This window comes from Rhinolophus hipposideros, assembly GCF_964194185.1.
Source record: "Rhinolophus hipposideros genome assembly, chromosome: 14".
NCBI classification, from domain to species: Eukaryota; Metazoa; Chordata; class Mammalia; order Chiroptera; family Rhinolophidae; genus Rhinolophus; species Rhinolophus hipposideros.
This window is the reverse complement of record NC_138060.1, coordinates 67,410,326-67,433,516: the sequence shown is the minus strand read 5'-3', so window position 1 is coordinate 67,433,516 and position 23,191 is coordinate 67,410,326. Positions and strand designations below refer to the sequence as shown.

The 23,191-nt window shown below is 48.2% G+C and overlaps 1 protein-coding gene across 5 annotated transcripts in view; it reads right to left on the bottom strand.

Moving 5' to 3' along the window:
• CNTN3 (contactin 3) overlaps positions 1–23,191 on the bottom strand; it is a 180,649-nt gene that overhangs the window by 142,544 nt on the left and 14,914 nt on the right. The window contains exon 2 of one of the 5 annotated variants that reach the window (XM_081072444.1): positions 14,879–15,031. The exons of the other annotated variants lie outside the window; for them this stretch is intronic. The gene's annotated coding sequence lies outside the window, so the exon portion shown is untranslated. The remainder of the gene's footprint in view (positions 1–14,878; positions 15,032–23,191) is intronic. 5 annotated transcript variants of the gene reach the window in all.

The window sequence follows — 23,191 nt, the reverse complement described above, 5'->3', positions numbered from 1 at the left end:
AATTTTTGTCCCAAAGGACGCATTAGGGCGTATGTTCAGGGGATGTCATCCTGAAAAATCACGCTGGGGCTTATTTTCCGGTGAGGTCTTGTTTTCGGGGAAACACAGTACGTATCTATGTGTGTGTATGTATATACACAGTATATACATGCAATGTTTACCCTTTTTATAAATATACGCACAAAGGCAGTATATTTTTATATGTTTGTAATCATAATATACAGATTATTGTCTATCCCAGTTTTCCATTTAAAACATTTTAAGCTTTTGGTGTTAATTTAATAAGTAATACAAACCCATTGGATAAAATAGAAAAAGTCAAAAAGGAAGACATGGAACATTACTGAAAATCTCAAAATCTAGATAAAACTGTTGGAAGACTTTAAAAAGAGAGCATCAAGTGTTGGCGAGTGAGTAAAGCAGAAAAGCGCTCCCTCTGCCCCGGCTGCAGGAGCACAGGCGCAGGCACCCTCCGTTACAACATCGCCAGCAGGTACAGCCAGGCTCAGAGGGTTCTGTCCTGGGAACGCACAGCAGACTCTCGGACAGGAGGCACTCAGCACGCTCAGAACTGATGCTGGCAGCCTGTGTATCCGCAAAACCGTAAGGGACCCGTCGCCGACGAGTGACCAGCTAAAGGGACTGTGGCCGACTGAGTCCGTGAAGCTCTGGTTTCACACACCCTCATCACCAAATCCCAAAACTACACCGGAGGAGAAAGCACACTGCAGAACAACAGAAGACCTTGTATGTGAAATGATAAAGAAATAAATAAATGCACCCCAAGTTAACAGTTGTGCAGAGCGATATGAATACATATAAACTACAATGAAAGGCAAGAAAATGCTAAATGTGAAATTCCAATGATGCCAGCCCGTAGGGTAAGGAAAGACCTGGGAATAGAGAGAATCATAAAAAGCCTTCAAAGCCACCAGTAATGATCTATTTCTTAAGTTGTACAGAGGGCTCATGAGAGCCTATTTTATTATTCTTTATAACTTATGTGCATGAGACATACTCTTTTATATGCATGAAATGTTTCACTGTAAAAGCAAACATTACAGATCTTTTGCTAAACGCTATAAAGTTGGAGACAAATTTGATGGTGAAATGGTTTTGCCTTGCACGTCAGTTCTCACAGCTGGGTTGTGGCTTTCTGGAAAAGCATGGCTGGAAGGGTGCTCGCAAGGAACCCACGTTCCCCGGGAAGGGACGGCACAGTCAGTGCCCGTGTCTGCCGTGGGTTCGGGTGGAAGCCAGTGTCCCGAGCGCCATGTCTGGTGCGTGAGATGTCAGAATTCCGGATGGCGATGGTGTACGTTCCAGCCCACGGTGGGGGGCGGAGGGGCTTAATGAAACACTGAAATGTACAGATTTCATTCCGGGAAATGAGCAGCCACCAAGCCTTGAAATGAAGATGTAGTCAAGGGAGCAATTTAGGAAAAGTAACCGGGAGCAACATGCAAACTATTAAGGAGATAAATCAGACCATTAGAATTGGGCACACCTAAGAGAGTGAGTTTTCACAATCCACCTGTCTCCGCTCTGCCCAGGCCGGATACGAGGCTTGGGGACAGACGTATCGAGAAAGCCTTGAAGGCCCTTCCAAGCCACACAGCTGTTGGGTGACAAGGTGAATCAGAACAGTGATGGTGGCCGTTTGACATGACTCAGCAATAACCAGCCCTGCTGCAGCTAACAGTGTAACCGTGTCGCCTGTACATACTGTTTTAACAGTGTAACCATGTCACTCGTACATACCGTTTAAACAGTGTTCAAAAAATTCACTAATTTGATTTCTATTAGACTTTCTATTAGGTTGGTGCAAAAGTAATTGCAGTTTAAAAGGTTAAAAATAATTGCAAAAACCGCAATTACTTTTGCACCAACCTAATACTTTTACAACGAGAAAAGGTGTCCTATCACTTTATCTTGTTCTATAACATAAAAAGCACCGATTAAATGAACACATTTTCAGTTTTTCTTCTTTAAAGAGAAAGGATAACTGCTACCCACAGTGACCTCATAGTTTAAAACAGTGTGATAGTTCCAGACTTCTCACCAGGCAGAAAACGCCCCGGGAGCGTGGGAAAGCAGAGCACAGTGAGTAATCACAGTGAGAGGACACCTGGGTGTTGGGGACGACGTGGTGGCCAGGGCAGTCAGGCTGAGAGCTGCCAGCGTGGCATTTCCTGCTTGGAAACCATAACCTCCGGGCGTAACAGGCCTCCTGAGAACATTTCAAAACTGACGCGCCGAGCTGAAGCGTTTTGGATTTAATGCTCCAGGCAGAGAGCTGGTTATAATACTTGTCGTTGTTTTTCTACACAAAAGGGTAGTAAAGTGAAAATACTCTAGATCCAACATTGGGAAAGATAAAAAAACATGCATTTGTAGGAAATATGAATTAATGAAAAGAGGAAGCTAAGATACTTTCCAGGTACAGATAGATTTAGTTTATATCCAAGGAAAATTAAAGTAAGACCTCCAACATTGTTTTCTAATTTTCCCCTGAAGATATTCTTAATGTCCATATTTTATGTACAGATATCAATTTATATCTCCCTCTCCCCCAAAACACAAAACATCACAGCAATGGCACAAGCCAGAACTGCGCCCAAAAGTGGACCGTGGTTAACTGGACAGACACCTCACGACCCGCGTCTCCAATCCGGAGGTCACAGAAAGGAGGATGCCAGGCCGAGAAAATGACGCCGTCTGGGAAGTGTCACCACGCCCAGTGGAAAAGGCCGCGTGTGAGCACTGCTCAAAGAAACTATAGGGAAATTACTGCTTCTTTGCAAATGGTTTTTAATCATACTTGACCGACCAGTTCGAGTTACACTTTCAATTTGCAGTGGTAGAGTTTGTAATGATATTGAAGATACATTAATGAAACTCCAGGAATGCAAGAGTCCGGAAGGACACAGGCCGATTTTCTGCATTGATCCCACACCACAAAGCAGGAAAGAAACGGGGGGAACTAACACAGGAGGTCAGGCTGGCATGGCCGGGGAGCGGCGCTGCGGGAACTTCTCCTCCATAAATTATGAGATGCTGGTATGAAGCCACCACCTCCCAATGTGACAGCGCAGAGCGAACACTGAGAGAGCCCAGCCGCCTGATTCTGAGAAACTCTGAAGTTCAAGGGCGTCTGTCCTTCTCTGATCTTATTGTCAAACTCTTCACTGAACATGTCACAATGTTTGCTTTGGACGTAGGGTTTACAATATGGTTTTACGAGCACCTGAATTTTATGACAGATGGAGAGGCACTACTATGTGACATGTCTTCTTAAATGAATCGTCCATTCACCCCTAGATGGAAGTGCCGTCTCCCCCATACTAGGTCTCTTCCTGGTCCAACCATCTGTCTGTCCTTACGCCGACCCATGCAGACTTGGTTATAGCACGTTTCTGGAAAGGATGGTGGTCAAAGGCATCCTGCATTATTTCTTGATTTTCAACTTGGGGGTTGGCTGTTCACGCTGTGCGGGATCTGCCAGTTGGTGCCACGCAGCCTTTACCCAAACACGTCCTATTTATGTTGACCTACATGTTAAGTGAGGAGTGGCGTCTGGGCCTAATCAGGTGGCTTTTCTGTACATATTTACTGCGGTCAGATGGTTTTTCCAAATCACCTTGTTGACTCTGATGACATCATGAAATGCTCTTAGATTCCTGAAGTAAACCTTCCTCGCTCAGAGTTGTTATTCTGTCCACACACTGCTGAATACCAACTGTTAATATTTTAGTTAAGTTTTCTGCATTTTAGTTATTTTCTCCTAACATCACACATATATTGGTCATTCCCTTGTTATGTATCATATCAGCTTCTGACATTAAAATTACGTGGGCTCCATGATCTGCACTGCTGAGCTTTCGAGGTTCTTCTAGAGCACTGACTTGGGACGGACAACAGGAGACATTCACAGCCGTGGCCCAGGGACGTGCTCCCTTCCATCCTGGGAACATCCCAGAGCCTGGAACACGCACCTCCAGGCAATACGACCCTGCATCATCCCCCCAGGGGCACGTTACTTCCCAGTTGCCCACGTGGAGTGGGCGCCACACAGAATGTCACCGTCCAGTGCCAGCGGCCCTCCCTCAGCTCTGAAGCCAGATGACCCTGGCACGGTGCCAGAGTGAGCCCACCGGCTGGAGACCATCCCTGCGCTCCTCGGGGAGTCAGCTCCTCGTCTGAAACAAGACTAAGAGCAGCAGCCGCCTCCCGAGGACACAGCGCCCTGCACAGGTGGGTGACTGCCTACTATGTTGCCGCTGTCACTGCTGGTGACCTCAGCGGACACAGTGACTGCAGCCTCAGATGCCTTCTCCACTGACAAATGCCTGATTTCAATCTGAAGTAAAATTAACAAGCAGGTGCTCCCGCATTCACAGTGGGGTTATGCCCCCACCAACCCGTCACGAGCCAAAAACAGCAGAAGGTGAGAATGCATTTGATACACCTGAGCTAGGACCATGGCCCCGATGGGCAAAACATGTCACTGCTGCTGCCAGATCAGGACACAGGACACGCGTCCAGAGCTCGCCCAGGACCAGACCCACGTTCAAGATGCGAAGCCGAATGCAGAGCGTGTTGGCACCATCGTAAGTGAGGGACCATCTGCATGTGACACGGACACGTGTGTACACACACTCACAGCATTGTGGACGCGCTCTGCCCACGCCTCTCCATGGCCAGCCCTCGTCCAACCCCACATGTCTCCTCTGGGCAGCGCGGAAACAGGCACGAAACAGGTCTGAGGCTTCTGCCCTTGACCTTCCCAGAAGCGAAGGTTCAAAGGCGACCCTGCGCTCCCAACGCCCCTGCTTAAAACTCCCCAGTGACTCCTGCCCGGGAAATGAAGTCCAGCCTGCTGACCATGGGCCACTGGGGCCTCCGTGTCCCATCCCCGCCGCGCCTCCAAGCCTGTCTTCTCCCTGCTCTCCAGCCCCCACAGCCTCCGTCCTGTTCCTCCTGAGTCAGGTCTGCCCGCCCAGGGCGTCTGCACTCGCTAGGTGGGTCTGCAAACACTCGCTCCCTGCTAAGCCCAGGATGCGCTCTCCACCTCCTATCCCTGCGCTCTGCTCAGGACAGGGCCCTGCAGAGAGGGCTGCCTCCCCGCAGCGCCCCCGGTACAGAGCCTCCAGGGGTGTCCTCACAGTCATGGCCCCGCCCTGCATTCATGATGTCACTTATTCTCATGTCTGTGTCCTCTCAACAACAAGGCGGCTCCAGGAGCCAAGGGGGATGGCGCGAAATCCCTGCAGTGCTCCTGGGGTGAGAACTCACTGGGTGCTTTGTAACGGTGACTTCCTCGCCATTTTTCAGAGTAAGAACTGCCTCTACGGAGGTCTGACAATTAAGTTTGCAAACTTGTTACAACAATGTTGCTAGCTTTTTTGATATCAGAGGGATAATTCAATATGAATTTATATCAGCTGGTCAGTTCACCAAGTTGACTATTTGGAAGTGCAGAAAAGGCTGCGTGAAAAAGTTAGACAACCTGAACTTTTCACCTACAATTCATGGCTCTTGCATCACGACAATGCACCAGCTCACAGGGCACTGTCTGTGAGGGAGTTTTTAGCCAGTAAATAAGTAACTGTATTGGAACACCCTCCCTACTCAGCTGATCTGGCCCCCAGTGACTTCTTTCTTTACCTGAAGATAAAGGAAATATTGAAAGGAAGACATTTTGATGACATTCAGGACATCAAGAGTAATATGATGACAGCTCTGATGGCCATTCCAGAAAAAGAGTTCCAACATTGCTTTGAAGGGTGGACTAGGCACTGGCGTTGGTGCACAGCTTCCCAAGGGGAAGACTTTAAAGGTGACCATAGTGATATTCAGCAACGAGGTATGGAGCACTTTTTCTAGGATGAGTTCGTGAACTTAATTGTCAGTCCTCGTACACCAACATAGTCATGCTTCCTACAGAAATACATTTTATTTTTATTCCTACCGACCACATGTTCTATAAGAAAAGGCTGAACTGGATTGAGCACTGAAGTGCAAGTCCTCATGATTTTTAGGAAGCATCTCCAAAGCAATGAAGTCAGTCGTTCTCTGAAACCCGACTCGCTCAGCAGCTGAGCCGACCCTGTGACCCTCGGGCATTTCCCCTGCGTCGCCAGCAGCCAAGTCACTTCTCATTCCCATCCCAGTAGAAAAACTGACTAAACAAAACAGAAACCTGTGAACGTGTCTGCAGGTAATGGGCTCCAGCACGAAGACTACCTAGTTGTGAAAATAAACACATCCAAGGAAAAGTGAATTAAGGCCTGCTTTTGTCGCCTCTGGTGCTATTTTCATAATTTCCCCAAACATACTGTTTTCTTCCCTTTTCAATGTTTCCACTTGTGTTGTTTTCCTCCTCTTTAAAATCTTTCTTTTGCTGTCACTTCATAAATTTAAAAAAGGAAGGGCACACACACCACTGTTAGTTCTTCTCCATCTGCCAAAGAATTAGATACCCTGGCGAGAGAATCCAGAGAATGATTACTGCTATAATTAGGGCTCAGGCAAGGCCCACATCACACCCAGGTCAGAAAGCCAAATGGAAACGAGGGACAGTGATGGGCCTATGAGAGTATAAGCCCTCAGAAACGGGTTCCAGGTAGGCCTGCGGCAGCTTCTGTCCTGGAAACGCTGGCCACACTGCGCTCGGTGACCTGTCCTCGGCCACTCGCAGCTGCCTGCGCTCAGTCCAGAGGTCGAGACGCTCTAGTTCTGCGTGGTCACGGGAGTGCTCTCCCTCCCGGACTCAACTTTTCCAGCCCCTGCCGTCAAAGCAGTTCCAACAAAAGAAATAAAAAAATATTTACCCTGAAAAGCTGATCTCTTGAATTTCGGTACAATGAAAAGCGTAAGCCCCACCTTGAGCTTCTGCGAGAAAGGCTAAGGGACCGTGGGGCGTGGCTGGCACACGGAGTCAACACCCACCTGAGACACAGCGGCTGCAGAATTTCACATGACAAGATCGTTTGCACAGAAAATCCTGAAGGATCTGCCACGGCACTGTTAGAACGCCCGCCTCCAATGGATACTATTTGGGCAGGGAAAGGAGGGGCGTCCTGGCCCACATGCTGCGGAGACGCATGGCAGCACGGTGAGTGCAGGCGCGAAAGGTGACGTGCGGCAGGCGTCCTTCATGTGGGCCTGGCAGCGGCTGGCAGGGAAGGGACGGCAAGTGACTGCTGGTGGGCTCAGGGCTCCTTCAGGAGAAACGTTCGGGAACGAGGGAGTGGCTATGGCTGACAACCCTGTGGATATACCAAAGCCCACCGACCTGCACAGTCTAAAGTGGTGAATGAAATGGTAGCTGATTTACAGCTCAAGAAAACAAGCTGCTTAGGACGCTTGGCAACGCTGAAATCTCCCGGCTAACCCTCCTGGGTTATGCTCAGTGTGATGGCAGCAGCCACGCGTGTTCGCACTCAGTGACCGCCCTGCCTGTGCGCTTCCCGCTCTTGTCCCGGTGGCCTTTCTCCTTCCCCAGTGGCACTGCCGTTATCATCACCCTGCTGGCACCAAGCACAGACAGATGACAGTAAACTGGGTTAACCTTGCACCCACCGTGGGTGACGCCTGGAAATGTCCTAAGTTACAGCCCCCGCCAGGTGTCTCCTGAAGGGTCCAGCTCAGCTCCACGCACCACTGTCATGGAGCAAGAGAGAAAGGAGACGCGCTGCCCAGGAGCCAGGTGCTCAAGGTGACACAAAGGGAACCGGCTTTCCTCAGTGTGCTTCTTGTGCCCCACACACAAGGGGCTCCACTGAGCTCCTCAGTCGTGATCCAGGGCAGCCCTCACTCTCCCCCCACCACACACACGTACATACACACGCACGCACACCACCCCGCCCCTACACACATGCACACACCACAAACATGCACACACACGCACATTTACACACACACACACACACACTCTTCAAATGTACAGCCAGGTCATCTGTGGTCCCTTGACTTTGGGGGGATATCTCAATCCCTGGCTTCCCCCCTCCATCTCCTTCACTGTTTGGTGGCCTTGTCCGGACCCTGGGGGTCCTCAGTGTGCTGAAGGACTGTGCAGAGACCCACTCCCCAGCACACAGGGTCCCCGGGAATCTAGAACCTCGGCTTCCCAGGGCCACACTGGGGAGGTGACCGTTCCTCGGTCGGCCATCCCGGTCGGTACCCAGCGCCGATGCCCTGGGCCCACCGCACACACTGCTGCCCCTCTCAGGCCCCCGCAAGATTCTAGCGCCTGGGCTGTGTCGGCCACCAGCCCAGGGCCCCCCACACCCCAGACCTGGGCCTCCCTCTCCTTCCTCATCACTGCGCTCCCCTCCTGCCCCACTGTCCCTTCTTCCCGCCAGGGCAGAGTCTCAGGTTTTCCAGGGAGAGAGTGCAAAGGAACAGAGAAGGAAAATCACACCAATCTGTATCTTTAGAAATTATCCTGTCCTACGTATGCGTGAAAACGTACACGTTCTCTGATCTGTTTCAGATAAACTTCCAATGTCCTCATCAATAAAACAAACAAGTAGGGCAGCTAATTTCCATAGCCTCTTCCTTTCCATTTAAAAAAAGACTAAAAATTCAATATTATATCTAATGTCTACTTAAAATGGAACAAGAGAAACTCATTCCCAAAACCAGACCAGACTACACACCATTTCTTGAGTATAGAAAAATATAATTCTTAATCTAGCCAGAAGCAAAGAGGAAGCATTGTCATAAATCGATAACAATTGAAATTGCATTAATCATTCATATGTAAACCACAGAAGAAGTTCTTTTTATGGCCGAGACAAAAATCAGTGATCGTACATTATTCTATTAAAAATGCATTTTAATTATATATATATATTCTTTAGAAAAGTTAGTTTCTCACGTTATCATTTTGAACTTACACTAAGGGAAAGAAAGGAAAAAAACACATACCCTGATGCTTCGATGTTTTGTTTTCCTATTTAGAAAGGAAAAAGTATCACTACAAACTTTTTTTAACAAGTGCATGTTTTTAAAACCACAAATTTAAATAAAGCCTTAACTCCTACTTCCCTCCTGGAACATACAGTGTTTATTTTCTGGGCTCAAACTCCCACTTTTCAGCGCAATGCTCCTCCCTTCTCAGACGAGTCACCCTTGCTGATGAGCCCTAGGGAACACACCTCACCTTCCAGGAGGCGGCCCTGATTGAGCCGGCAGAGCTTCTCACTGCCCGAGAGCCCCACGGCCATGGCCCCCTGGGTTTACAGTGTCCCCACTGCATTCGGGAACGAGAACAGAACACGGCCCTCCCAGGACCGGCCAGGTGCGACAGCAAGTGCAGAGTCCCTCAGGGCCACCCAGGCAGGGCTGCTGGGGTGAGTGTGCACTAGTACCCAACGAACGAGTGGTAGGCGCTTCCACGTGCCACCAAACAAGGACACTTCACCACGACAAGTCGCTAATCTAAGTGGCGTCAGCCGCTGCTTTCACAAGTTGTGATTTCTAACTGCTCAGACTTCCCGGGTGACTGCAGTAAAGCGTGTGTGGTGTCACAGCATTTCTTATTCTATGACACATTTTCAGGAGCGGGGGGAAAACGAATTATCGTACATGTGTGTCACTGAAATGACCTGAAACCCAAATAGCACAGCTCTCTCACTTAACCAAAGTATATTTCATTTTTACCACCGCACAGATCTTGAGTTATTCTAAATTATTCACGATCACGCCTTCCCAGCAGCATGCGCATGTTCTCACTCACCCAAAAGACGAGACATTTCCATTCTTGGTAAGTAGTGCTTGCTACCGACCACCTTTCTTTAAAATGAAACAGGGTTGGATATTTCAAAAAATAATCACTGTAATACTGGCAAAAGTGACAGACTTGGGTCACATGCTGGCATTCACTGTAGCCAAAAGTTTTATCCTGAACCAATGATGAACAATCCTGACAGAAATCCATGATTAGATATTTTAATATGAATCATGTTTCCGATATATATGCTTCTTGCAGAAACTTGACGTGTGCCTGGCACAGGCATTCCATGCACTTTGAATGCACAACTGAATGTCTAACTTACGGAAGTTTCATTTGAAATTTTTGGGGAAAAAATGGGATCTGACAATTAAGTTCACGAACTCATTCTGGAAAAAGTGCTACCAAATCTCATTGCTCAATCACTATGGTCGTCTTCAAAGTACAAGGGTCCCTCGGTTTTCAAACATAATCCTTTCTGGAACACAGTTCGTGTTCTGAAACTGAAGAACTCGAAGAACTTTTCAAAACTCAGTTTGAAAACTGAGGCACGGTTTCCCCATAGAAAGTAATGCAAAATGGATTAATCCATTCCAGACTTTAAAATCAACTCCTAAAACTGCAAATTTAACATGAGTTTTACTATCTAATGATACCATAGATCCATAAAATTTACAATGTTCGTAAACCGAAATGTTTGTCAACGGAGATGTTTGAAACCTACGTACCACTGTACTCTCCTTGGGAAGCTATGTGCCGACACCAGCACCTAGTCCAACCTCCAAAGCAGTTTTGGAACTCTTTTTCTGGAATGGCCATCAGAGATGTTCGTATTACCCTTGATGTCCTGAATGTCATCAAAATGTCTTCCTTTCAATATTTCCTTTATCTTCGGGTAAAGAAAGAAGTCACTGGAGGCCAGATCAGGTGAGTAGGGAGGGTGTTCAGTACAGTTATTTGTTTACTGGCTAAAAACTCCCTCACAGACGGTGCCGTGTGAGCTGGTGCATTGTTGTGATGCAAGAACTCCTTTGAGATCACTTTTGCACACAACTTTCTCATGCCAAGATTTTCAGTTAAGATTTTCCTAACTGTTTCTCTACCGATGTTTACTTGGTCTGCTATGCTTCTCACAGTCGGCCAACGATTTTGAGGGACAATTGGATGAATTTCTGCAATGTTTTCATCAGTTCTGCTCGTTACTGGCCACCCTGACCTCTCTTCATCAGTGACATGTTCTCTCCCCTCAGAAAAATGTTTCATCCATTTGTACCCTGCCATTTTTTCCATGGCATTATCCCCGTAAACTTGGGCTAACATGTCCCTGATCTCACTCCACTCTTGTCAAGTTTCACAAGAAATTTAATGTTTGTTTGTGACTCTAATTCAAGCTCAGACATTCTCGTGACAGCACACAAACACACGCAACAGCAATAATGAACACCACTCAGCAAGACACCGCCACACGTCAGCAGGAACACAGCTATGAGACACCGATACACCCAGGTTATGAGACCTTCCCGAGCTGTTTGCTCAGTGCTGCCCACGTCAGCGCACGGGGGCAAGTTCATGAACTTAATTGGCAGACCTTGTATTGATTTTACATGTTCCGTGTTTTCATTACAATAAATATCGGATGAATCCTTACTGATTTGCAAAGTAAATACCCAAAATATTAACTTCCTTGTAAGGTAAAGTTAATGTTATTTATTCAGTCCCTATTAAAGAAAGCCAAAATGATGGTATACTTAAAATTCAATATTTTGTTCAGCAAGTTATCAACAGAGGGTGGATATTGAACAACTGCTTAACCAAACCCTGGTTATAAAATGGGGGGGGGGAATGTTGAAACTATGAAATTGCTAAAGTTCACATACATAAAATGAAATCCATCAACTTATTACCAGACACGCCAGTCTAAGTTCTCCATTGTTGGAAATCAATGTAAGAAATTACAAATAGCACAGCTTGAGGAGACTCTCAGCAGTGTAGCCTTCTGTGAGTTCTGCCAGGCCACCTAGAGTTAGGGAGCAGGGCTGTTCACCCAGGCAGTGTGACTGGAAAACCTCTCTTCTGTGTAAACCTTTCTGCAAATTCATTCACAGGCACATAACCCTCAGAGCATTCCATCAAGAAATGAGGAACTATTAACAATTTGTAGTTGGCTAAAGTGGCATGTTCTAGAAAGACTAGGGTGACAGAAAGTGTCCCATGGCTTAATACATTTTCCATGTGTCTGGAAAGGACTTTGGGAAAGGGCCAAAATCAATGGGTTTTAATCACAAGTTGCAAAATATTTTAAAGCTTTAACTAGCTTTAATTTAAAAATCCTACATCTGCCAATCATACCCCAACAAAACTAAAAAAAGTAAATAAATGAAAATTAAAACCCTGTGAATTTGTTCCCTTCTTCAACAGGAGTCAAGAGTGAACTCATGTACCAATCAATATATGACACTTGTACCTAAACATATCAATAATCACAATAAATGCAAACTGACTATCCCCTTTAGGTAAGAGGCAGAGACTATCAGACTTAACAAAAAAGCAACTATGTGTTCTTCACAAGAAATACACTTAAATTATAGGAAACAGGTTGAACATAAATAGTTTAAAAATGAATCATCAAACTTTAAGTGCAAGAAAGCTAGTGTTACATACCAATATCAGAACATACCAATATTAGAACAATATTAGAACAATGGTATTAAAAATAAAAGGGCATTCTGTAATGATAAAAGGGTTGCACCATTAGGAAGAGATAACAGCCCTGATTGAGGCACAGGTTTCGAAATACAGGAAGCACACACTGACCAATCCCAAGAAAGAAACAGAGAAACCCACAATAGAGTGGAAGGCTTTAAAGCACTCTCTTAGTTATGGGCAGGACAAGTAGACCCCTTCTTCACCCCCCAAATATGAGTAAAGACAGAAAATCTGAAAACCAGGATCAGCACATTGGACCTCAGCGGCTTCACAGGACACACCTAACAGTACAACAGACAGGTGTGGTCACCTGTACCTGGGCAGCCACAAAGGCAGGCCACGTGCTGCCCTACCAACCGACTTGTCAAATCATCAAGGAATTGAAGCAAATAGTAACCTTTCTAACAACAAAAATATTAAATTAGAAATAATGGGCAAATTGGTAAATTCACAAATATTAGAAAAAATATATACATTTCTAAATAGCCCATGGATTAAAGAAGAAATAAAGTATAAAATAGAAAAAGTTTTAAATGAATAATAATGAAAGCAATATAAAATCATGCATTGCAGAAAAGGTAGTTGAGTCATTTATAGTTTTAACTTAATAGTGAAGAATAATGGTTTAAAATTAATGATATGAAATCCCACTTTAAGAAGGCAAAAGAGCAAAGGAAGCTCAAAATAAATGTAACAAAGAAAAAGTAAGAGTATAAATATACGAAAAACTTAAAGGGCAAAGAACAAGGGAAACCAACAAAGTAAAATATTGTACATTAATAAAATTGATAAATCACTAGCAATAATGTACAGGAAAACAAAGAGAAAAATAAAATCCAACCTCACAAATGAAAAAGGCGTCATCACAATGGATCCTACAGACAATTAAAATCATAAGGGAAGATATTATAACAGCTCTATGACAATAAATTTGGTAAATTTTATAAAAAGGACAAATTCCTTCCAAAACACGCACTACCGGTGATGAAAGGTAAAGTGGAATATCAAAGTAACCCCATATCTATTAATGAAAGTAAACTTGCAATCAAAACCCTTTCCATAAAAAAAGCTTCAAAGAAAAAAAAAGCTTCAGGCCACATGACTTCACAGGTGAATTCCAACATCAGGAAAATAAGTCTAATCCACACCACCTCTTTCAGAATATAGAAAAAGAAGAAACACCTCCTAACTCACTTTATGAGGCCAGTATAATCATGACACTAAGAAATCTGACAAATATTACAAGAAAAAAGCAGAGCAATATTTTCTCATGGAAAAAAAATTCCTTAAAATTCTAAAAATGCAAAAAATCTTTAAAATATTAACAAGTCAAACAAAGCAATATAAAAAGGGTAATACATCAGAATATAAGGTTGTTTAACATTTAAATTAGTGTAATATGCCACATTAACAATATAAGAGCAAAAAAACATAATCATTGTCAGTAAAGAAAAAGCACATGACAAAAGCCATCCCCTTCATGATAACATTCCCAGCAATGGAGGGACAGAAAGGTACCATCTGAATGTGATGACAGGATGACCAGCAAACCTACAGCTACCATCATTGCTGATGATGGGAAATAGGCCCCTCCCCATCAGGAAGAAGACAGGTGCCCTGGCACCCTGTACAGGGGGCCCTGGACCGTGTAGTAAGGCCGCAGGGGAAATAAAAGGCAGGATGGAAAAATGTGAAGGTCATTTCACAGACCATACCAAACATGTTATCACCAAACATGGCGAACGCTGCTGCTGAGTGCCACCCAAGAGAAAGGCAGGGGTGTTCAATATTGGAAGTGGCACGTCGAACCTTAGTAACAGTGTGTGACAAGTTTCAGCTTGTTTGGTGCAGGCAGTTGGGTGTGAGCTATGGTTGAGAGAAGGTGTGTTTTAAGTGTGCTGTAAATCATCTTCCATCATGACAAGGCTCCGTGTCACACATCACGTCTGGTATACGGCAATTTCTGTCAAATAAAAACATTACGGTGTGTCCTCATCCACCTTATACACGGTACCTGGCAACGTTCGACTTCTGGCTCTTCCCCAAAGTCAAAATGATTCAGGACATCGAGGCAGCCACGACAGAGCAACTAAAGACACTCACGAAAGAGGACTTCCAGAACTGCTTCAGAAAGTGGCGAGAATGATGGGATAAGTGTGTTCAAAGCGGGAGGGAGTATTTTGAGGGGGATTAATGGCAATGTGTCTTTTACTATAGTAATTTTTAAAATTTTAACATTCACTGTATTTTTTTATCACACCTCATATGATTGGATATAAGAAAACCCCATAAAACTGACAAAGGTAAAAAGAAAACCACTTGGACTGTAATGTGAACCAGCAGTGTTGTAGCATACAAGATCAATTTACTATAAATCAATTGTATTTCTAAATATAACAATGAAAACATGCAAAACAAAAAAGTCATACTTACAATAGTGTCTAAAAACTTCAAATACCCAGGAAGAAATCTAACGCTTGCCACACCCGACATGGGAAAGCACAAACATCGCTGAGATAAATTAAAGATGGCCTAAGGAGGAGAGATGTGTACTGACTGGAAGATCCAATATTGTCCCAACAGGCCCTTTGGGAGAAACAGAGAAGATGCTTCTGAAATTTACATGTGAAGGCAAAGGACCTAGAAAAGCCAGAACAAATTTAAGGAACAACAAATTTAAAAGGCTGCCGATGGACGTCAACCTACAAGGCAGGGCTGGGTTTGCACGGATGAACGAAGGCAAGAGAACAGAGTTCAGAAACAGACCCGCAATATTAGGTTGGTTTCTGTTTGTTTTTAAACCAAGGCATCAAGGCTGTTCATGGGGGGAGGGTGTAGTAAATGTTACTGCAAAAGTGGTTATCTGTCTTTTCAAGAATCCTCACTCTGTATGCACTGCGTCCATAAACACATACTTGACACGGATCGTTGATCTAATGTGAGAAGCAAACTACAAATGAAGCTTCCAGAAGCACAGGCCTGAGAATAATGTCATGACCATGCACAGGACACATAGAACGTGAGCCATTTCAAAATATGATAAACTGGATTTCTTCAAAATTAACACTTTCTTATCATAAAGTAGCATCATTAAGAGAATTAATAGGTTTAAGAAAATTAATCATTAAGAAAATTAACAGTCTAGGAAAAAAATAGCAGTCCACTTGTATGTGAATATAGAGGTAAATGATGAAAAGATAAAAAGCCCTATAAAAATGGGCAATAGACTTGAACAAACACTTCCCATTAGACATAAAAGTGACAAATTAGCATATGAAAAGATGTTCAACAACATTAGTCATGCAAATTAGAACCGCAGTACAGTGCACTTTCTCATGTACTAGAAGGGCTAAAATAAGAGACTGACAGACGTCCTCAGGAAGGCTGTACTGGGAACCCCCAAACATTGCTGGTGGGAAGGAGATGGCGCAAAACGTGTGGGCGCTGCCTGCGTGAGGACACAGGGAGGTAATGCCACTGAAGGACGGATGACATCTGCCCACGAGGAGGGCCTGGCACTGCATGAGGGCCACGTGGGGAGGCACCGCTGGGTCGAGGGCACTGGGCGGGACTGGCTGGTCGGGGGGACAGGGAGGCTCCGGGGCACAGAGGTGGGGTATCCCGCTGCCTGGTACCTGGATCTGGGTTACTCAGGACAGGGTCTGTGAGGTGGAGGGGGGCTGTGGGTCAGCGTGCGGGGTCTGATCCCGGGGAGCTGTGAACAACTCTGGCCACTGGTTTGGCCCTGTGATTCCCAGATGCCAGACAGACAGACAGACAGACACAGAATCTAAGAAAACCCCATTAAAACCCTAATGGCCCAAGAGTGGAAAACAAACCTCGGTCCGTCTGTCAGCGGGAAAATGCACACTCAGCATGTGGCAGCCCCCCAGGGAACGTTGCTTGGCCTTTAGCAGGACTTTCGGCACACTCGACCTCACCTGAGTCTGCAGCATGGTGCTGAGCAGAACGGGCCACCCCCTGAGCACACACACGTGACGTCCCCAGTTGTGTGATGTCTGGGAAAGCAGGGGCTGCGGGGGGGGCGGGGTGCTCTGTGTCACCTGGGGTGCCCGTTTGTGGCTGCCGGGTGCCGGCAACCGTCAAAATGCACCAAACCGAACACATAAGATCTGCACATTTAGCGGTAGATTAATTAGACTTCAATTTTTTAGTGGGAAAAATGTTAGAGAAGATTATGCACTGGAAGCACTGAATTGCTCCATTTCTCCTGCTCACTTGTCACATCTGTCCTTCTCTTAGAGTCCAAGAAGACACGATTAATTGCAGCCTTGCAAGCACTGGTTCTTATCCCCAAATCTGTGACAGCTTTACCACGGTACCTCTCCTTTCTGAGCAGGTGACAGGGCCCACCTGTCACCTACATCAACGCTCTGCATCATCACAGCACAGGTGTCACAGGTGATGAGAGTAGGCACAGCAACACTGAGTTGGGTGGTAACGTGGTGAAAACCTACAGCAAACACGTCTCCAGGATGAATTACAACTACACGTAACGTGCACCTTCCCCGTTCCTATTTCCTACATCTATTTTCTCTCTCCTACAGCTGGGGACACCCATAGGCAACGCCACACGGGAACACGGCCCATCCGCTGTACGAACCCCAGTGCTGAGCTTACACTGCACTCTCCGCGAACGACGGCCTCCGACCTCACTGTGCTCATCAAATGCATACAACTAGCACCCCCAGGGGACAGCTGGGGAAACTGAGGCTCAGAGACGCACTGAGGTGGGGGAGAGGGGCGGGGAGAGCCTGTGAGTCAAACTGTTCTTTGCACCTTTTCACCCCCAGGGCCTCAGCAAGCTGGCCAGTGGCCCCCCGACTGCCAGACAGTTCCTGCATCAGGCATCACATTGGTGGCACACGGCATCTGAGTCCAGAGGGAGCCAGAAGGCCCTGCTGCCTGTCCCTTTTCCCCGGTACAACTGCTTCCTCTGGTAGGCGGGAAGTGGGAAGCCATGCTTCTGGCTTCGGGGACATTCTGAGTGCAGCCAGGCACAGGGGGCGCAACATTGGGGCTTCGGGGCAGGTGAGCAGCCACAAGCACAGGTGAGGACCTGGGAGACGAAGGCAGCTCGAGGACTGGGGGGGGTTCGGGGGGTCAAGTTGTTAATCCCGAGCGTGTGTATGTGAAGCTGAAAGAGAAGGTGGAGCATCTAATTCCTATTATTTTAAATGGTAAAGAAAAACTGTACACGCGTCTAAACTCTATGGATTTTCTGTGCAAGTGTGGGCACTGAGTCCTTGCAGAATGACTCATTTGCTGACATTTGTGGCCGAAATTGCATTAGCTTTCATAGCTTTGAAATCAGGTTTTAGACAAAACACTATAAATAACTGACCACACTTTATAGTAATACACCGAGTTAAATTGTATATCGGTGTGTGACCCAGAACCTTTTATGAGATAATACTGGCCTTTTGCAGGACATAGCAAAGAAATTACATGCCAGCTTGATTGTTAAATAGTAAGTATATTAGATATAAGTACATTTTAAGGTACACTATAAAGTTAAAACTCTTCATTGTGCGAAACCTTTCTGTCTATCACACTGAAATACTAAATGGCTCTCTTAAGAACTAATGATTTTCCTGTTTTCAATAAACAAAACTAAAAAATGTAACTTTCATATCGCATGGATACAGATTAAAAGGGGACCTACTCCTGGTCACGTACGCGTTTCTCAGCTGTCACCGAGCTGCAGAACCAGGGCGAGCTGCTTTCTATTTCTGTCCGCCTTAGGCCGCGGGAAGCTCTCCCTGGCACCTTCCTTGTGAAAATTACAACGTATCAAGTCGAACACAGACCCACTGGGATAATGATAAAATTGCAGTCTTGGCATTCAGACGCCGTTTCCTCCGAGACCGTGGAAGTCGTGACAAGCTGCTTGACGCCTCCACTACCCAGAGCAGCCCTTCTCTTGGGGGCGCAGGGAACCACGGCCGGCAAGGTGGGGTGTGCGGCCGGCACTGACCCCATGGACTGCAGACCTGAGCAAACCACGGACCGAGGGGCTTTCCCCCCAGTCGTGCGATGCCTATTTCACCAGAAAACACTGAGTCATGAATGAGGCGGAGCGGGGGGAGAACGCCAGGCCCTGCGACCCGCGCCTGACCGCCCGGCCACTCCCACGTGCTCCGCGGCCCCCAGCCCTCTCTGCGTCGTGTCCGGCGGGGGTTCTGAGGGGGTCACCTCACGTCCCCATCCGACCCCCCCATTAGTGACAGTCCCTGCTCCACGGGGGTCTGCGGGACTCTGCCTGCAAGCCCACAAGGCACTATGAGCGCTGCTGCGACCCCTGGGGACAGGCCACCTAAGGACTGCGCGATCGTACCGGTGAACATGTGAGTAAAGCCACGACCCACCACACTGCCCAGGACACGCGAGGCGGCGCCAGGTGGCCCCCAAGGTCGGCTCCACGGGGCGGGCGACAGGCGCCCCTTGCCGGCCTGCTGCAGGCTCTGCAGTGACGGTGACAGCTGCCCTCCAGGCCACCTCCTCCGCACCTCTGCAGGGACACGGCTCACTTCTGTCCCTCAGAGATGCAAGGACAGGCACGAGGCCCAGGCCTGTCACAAGGAATCCAGTTCTGAACCTGGCACCCATTAGCAAATGGTCCCTTTCTCCCCGGGGGAACCCAGCAGCACGGAAACCTTGAGTGGGGCACTGAACCAGGGGCGGGTGCTGAGACAGGGCAGGCAGGTGAGAGGACACAACGGGAACGCAACTGAGTTCAAGAGCAGGACTCATTTGTTCACCGATGTCATCGCTTTCGTTCCCGTTCAGGCACCGAGGAGGACGGCTCCCGCCTTGGAGAATGAGGTACGAGCGGAAGTGACTTAGGAGTCCTCTGGACAGAAGCTGGACGACAACTGCACAACCGCCCATGTCCCCTTTCCGTGTCACTGTGAGAGCGGAGGCCACGTCACACTTGTGTCTGTCCCCCTGGGCCCCTGAGTACAACGAGACCACACCTGTCACTCACATCCACACAAGCAAGAAATCAGCTATGGCTCTGCTCAGGCCAGGACTTGGCCTGCCTGATACGTGAGCAGCGAGAGGAGGAGAGGGACACGCGGGTGTGGCTGGCCGGTGGCCACCGCTGACGTCCCCAACCACTGCCCAGTCACCGACGTCTTGCACTTTGCAGCTTCTGGGGGTAGTGAGGACGGAGGGTCCAGCCAGCTTGAGTTGGGTGTCTGACATTTGCAGCCAAAAGCAAGCGTACTTTCTAATACAGGAAGGGACGATATTCCTGTGCAAAAAATCAATGTGTACAACTGTGTCACAGGTGCAAGTCCCCACAGGACACGTGTGAGCTCACTGGGGTGCGAGCGTAAGTGTCAGGCGCAGACTCAGACCCGAGAAGCAGGCAGGCGGCCCAGGGGAGGACGGACCCTCGCAGGGGACAGCAGAGGTCACGCCTGTGCAGCACTCAGGGCAGTGGCTCCGGGACTGTCCGCCGCCCTCCTAGGACAGACTTTGGAAAACAGCTGGGGACATGTGAGCTGGGGAGTACCAGGGTCTTTAGCGACACGTGTCGTGTACCACAGTTCCCATCTGGCTTTCAAATGAGAAGGGTCTGTGAGGGGAAAACCGATTTCTCATCGCAGGGCCTTAACATGTAAGGATGCAGCTCAAAGAAAGACTTCCTGTGTAACGTTCAGACGTCACCGAGAGACGCCCACGTGCCTGGAACCCACCCCACCCATGGAACAACCGGACGGGGCCCGTCGACAACCTGACTCCCAGGTAACTGCAGCAGCTGCAGCCCCACCTTCACAGCAATTCCATCCAGATAGTCACACGATCACCTCAGCTACCATTTAAAATGCAGGAAAATGGCTGGTGTTTCATGAGCCGCGGCCTTACTTCTCCTGGACCCAAGCGCCACGCGTGCGAGGCTGTGCCTGCACCGGCAGAGCCGTCCTTCCTGCCGGAGGCCAGAGCCAAACCTCTGCAGAGTGAGGCGACCGACTGTATGGCGAGGTGGCCTCCCTGTCATTATGCCGGGGGCTGCGCTGGCTTGTTTGTGATCATGTGAGTGACTCTGTCATGTGACCTATGAATCGCCCAAGTACTTCCCACAGAACAGGAAAAGGTGTGATGACACATACGGTGGGGACAGAGCCAGGAGGGCAGTTTCCAGGCTCTCGGCCTCACATGGAAAGGTGCTGGCTCGGGTAGTAAATGGCCATCAGCTGTGGCTAGTTGGCTGTCAGCTGTAACCAGTGAGCCATTGGCCACTAATATAACTGCCGTGGCTACGCTAGCAGAGGAATGGGGGCTAGAAGAAGATGGTGGCTGAGCTGGCAAGAGCGGATAGTAGTGAGCACGGCGGAGTGTGGGTTGCAGATTGCAGAGAAGTGGCCGGCAGGTTGCAGACAGTGTGGCTCCTGCCTCCTGTGTCTCCAGCCCAGCCGCCAGCAAGGATACAGTGGTGTGACTCCCCATCTGTGGCTCCGTGGGTGTTCCTTTTTGGCCTCACCGTGTCCTGCGTTCTTATGTGTGGAGCGGGAGCTGAGACCCCGCATGGCACCCTGCCTGACACATACCAAGAGGGGTGTCGTGCAGGGGACCCTGCTCGCTGTGCCATTTGTTGTGCAGGGTCTCAGCTCCCACTCCCCGCCCAAGAACGCAGGACACGGTAAGACCAAAAAGGAACACCCACAGAGCCATAGATAGGGGAGTCATATCACTATATTCTCACCGGCTGCATCCGCCTCTCTGCCCGCTCTTGCTAGCCCCCATTCCCTTCCTGCTAGCGTAGCCACGGCAGTTATATTAGTGGCCAATGGCTTACAGGTTACAGCTGACGGCCAACTAGCCACAGCTGCTGGCCATCTGATCACAGTTGATGGCCATTCACTACCCGAGCCAGCACCTTTCTATGTGAGGCCGAGAGCCTGGAAACTGCTTTTTGGGGGCTTTGTCCCCACAAGGGGTCTCACCCTGGAATTGGGAATTGGGAAAAACACACATCCACCCCAAAACACCGCTTGGCAAAAACGAAAACCACTGAGGTGGGTATAGTGTGTCCAGTGGTTCTTACTTTAAGAAATTACAGGGCACAACACAGTCCAGGCCCCCGGGCTCCAGGCTGCGGGCGTCCCTGTGGCTTACGTTCTGGGTCACCGTTTTCCTGAAGGAAAAGCAGGGTGAAGCCTCTTAACAGGAATTTGCTTCACAGCAAATGACTGTGGTTCCCACCTAACTGCAGTCACCTCCGGTGTTCTTGATAAACTTAGTTTTTAAAGAACTTAACCAAAACTCCGGTTTACATGTCTCAGGAATCACACATGCTCTCTAAGAAATGTCTTGTTCCATAATTTTTCAGAATAAAAATACGTGTCATTTACGAAGTCAACAATTATCACCTAATTACTTCGTAAAGCTGGCAGCTATTGAGTGGCTAGTAGGTTTGAGGATCACATACTGCTTTAAAATAGCCTTCGCTTCCTACCCGTAAACAGATGCGCAAACGGACTTGATATTCCCATCTATTGAGGGTTTTTTGGTTTGGTTTTGTTTTGTTTTTAGAAGCTGTCACACAAATTCTGACCAGCAAATGAGCTGAGTTTATAGGTTGGCACATTTGTTTTCACTTTAGAACGATTGACGACAAGGCGTCCTGATGCCTTGCGGCTAATTAATGATGTTCTGTGGTTTGACACACAGAATCCATAGGCTTTGGAGTCGCACCTCCGTTCTACGCAACCATCCCTCTGAAATTTCAACACGTGTCAGTGGCTGAAAGAATGGAAACACCATCTCCTCGTTCCATAGTGAGTCTGGTATGAAGAAGGCCACTCGGTAACGAACATGGAGAAAGACGGGAGGACAGGAAGGCATTGACAGGTGGCTCAAATTTCCAAGGAGCTGGCACAGGAGCCGGGTCCCCGAGGGTGTTGTGAAGCCCATGTCCTCTGAGGACGGCCACGTCTCCTTAGTGCTGAGAAAACACCGCTCCTGTCTGCGCCGCGTGTTGACAACACCCAGGGACGGGCACCTATGCCAGACCCCGTGTCAATGTCAGGACCACGCGACCACGGCGAGACGACGTGCACGGAATGATGCAGTATTTGCGCATTAGCCACGCGCTCCTCTCGTGTTCTGTAAATCACCTCTGGGTTGCCCGCAGTGCCTAGCCCATCCTAAATGCTACAGGAATAGAGCTTACACTACATCGTTTCCCGAGTCATGACAAGAAAAGTCCGACCACGTTCAGGGTAGACGCAGCAGCCATCGGGACCTGACGACACGGCACATCCTTCTCCCAGTGCGTCCCGTCGGAGGCCGGCTGAAGCCCGGGACGCAGAACCTGCGGGCACAGAGGGCCGACTGTACACCTGCCCCACCTCTCACCACAGGACAGGGGAGGGACCTGGAACAGAGTGGCTCCAGTCGGCTCCCCAGAGCTGGAGGACAGATGGCACTGGGCATGGAGGACACAGAGGGGACAAAAGACCGAGGGGCCATGGAAGAGAAGAGCTGACCGGCCATCGGGCCTGTGTTATGCTCCGAGCTCCATGCCCAGGGCAAGACGGGGGGAATGAGACACGGCGTGACCCCCACCAGGCCGAACGTGGGCCTCCTGTCTGGTCAGGTCCCGGGTGCCGGCGGCGAGCCGGCCGCAGGGCTGTTTGCCGGTGCGCACTGCGCTGCCCCAGGCTCCTTCCACACCGGGTACTGCGGTTACACACCCACGCGCTGCCAGTGAGG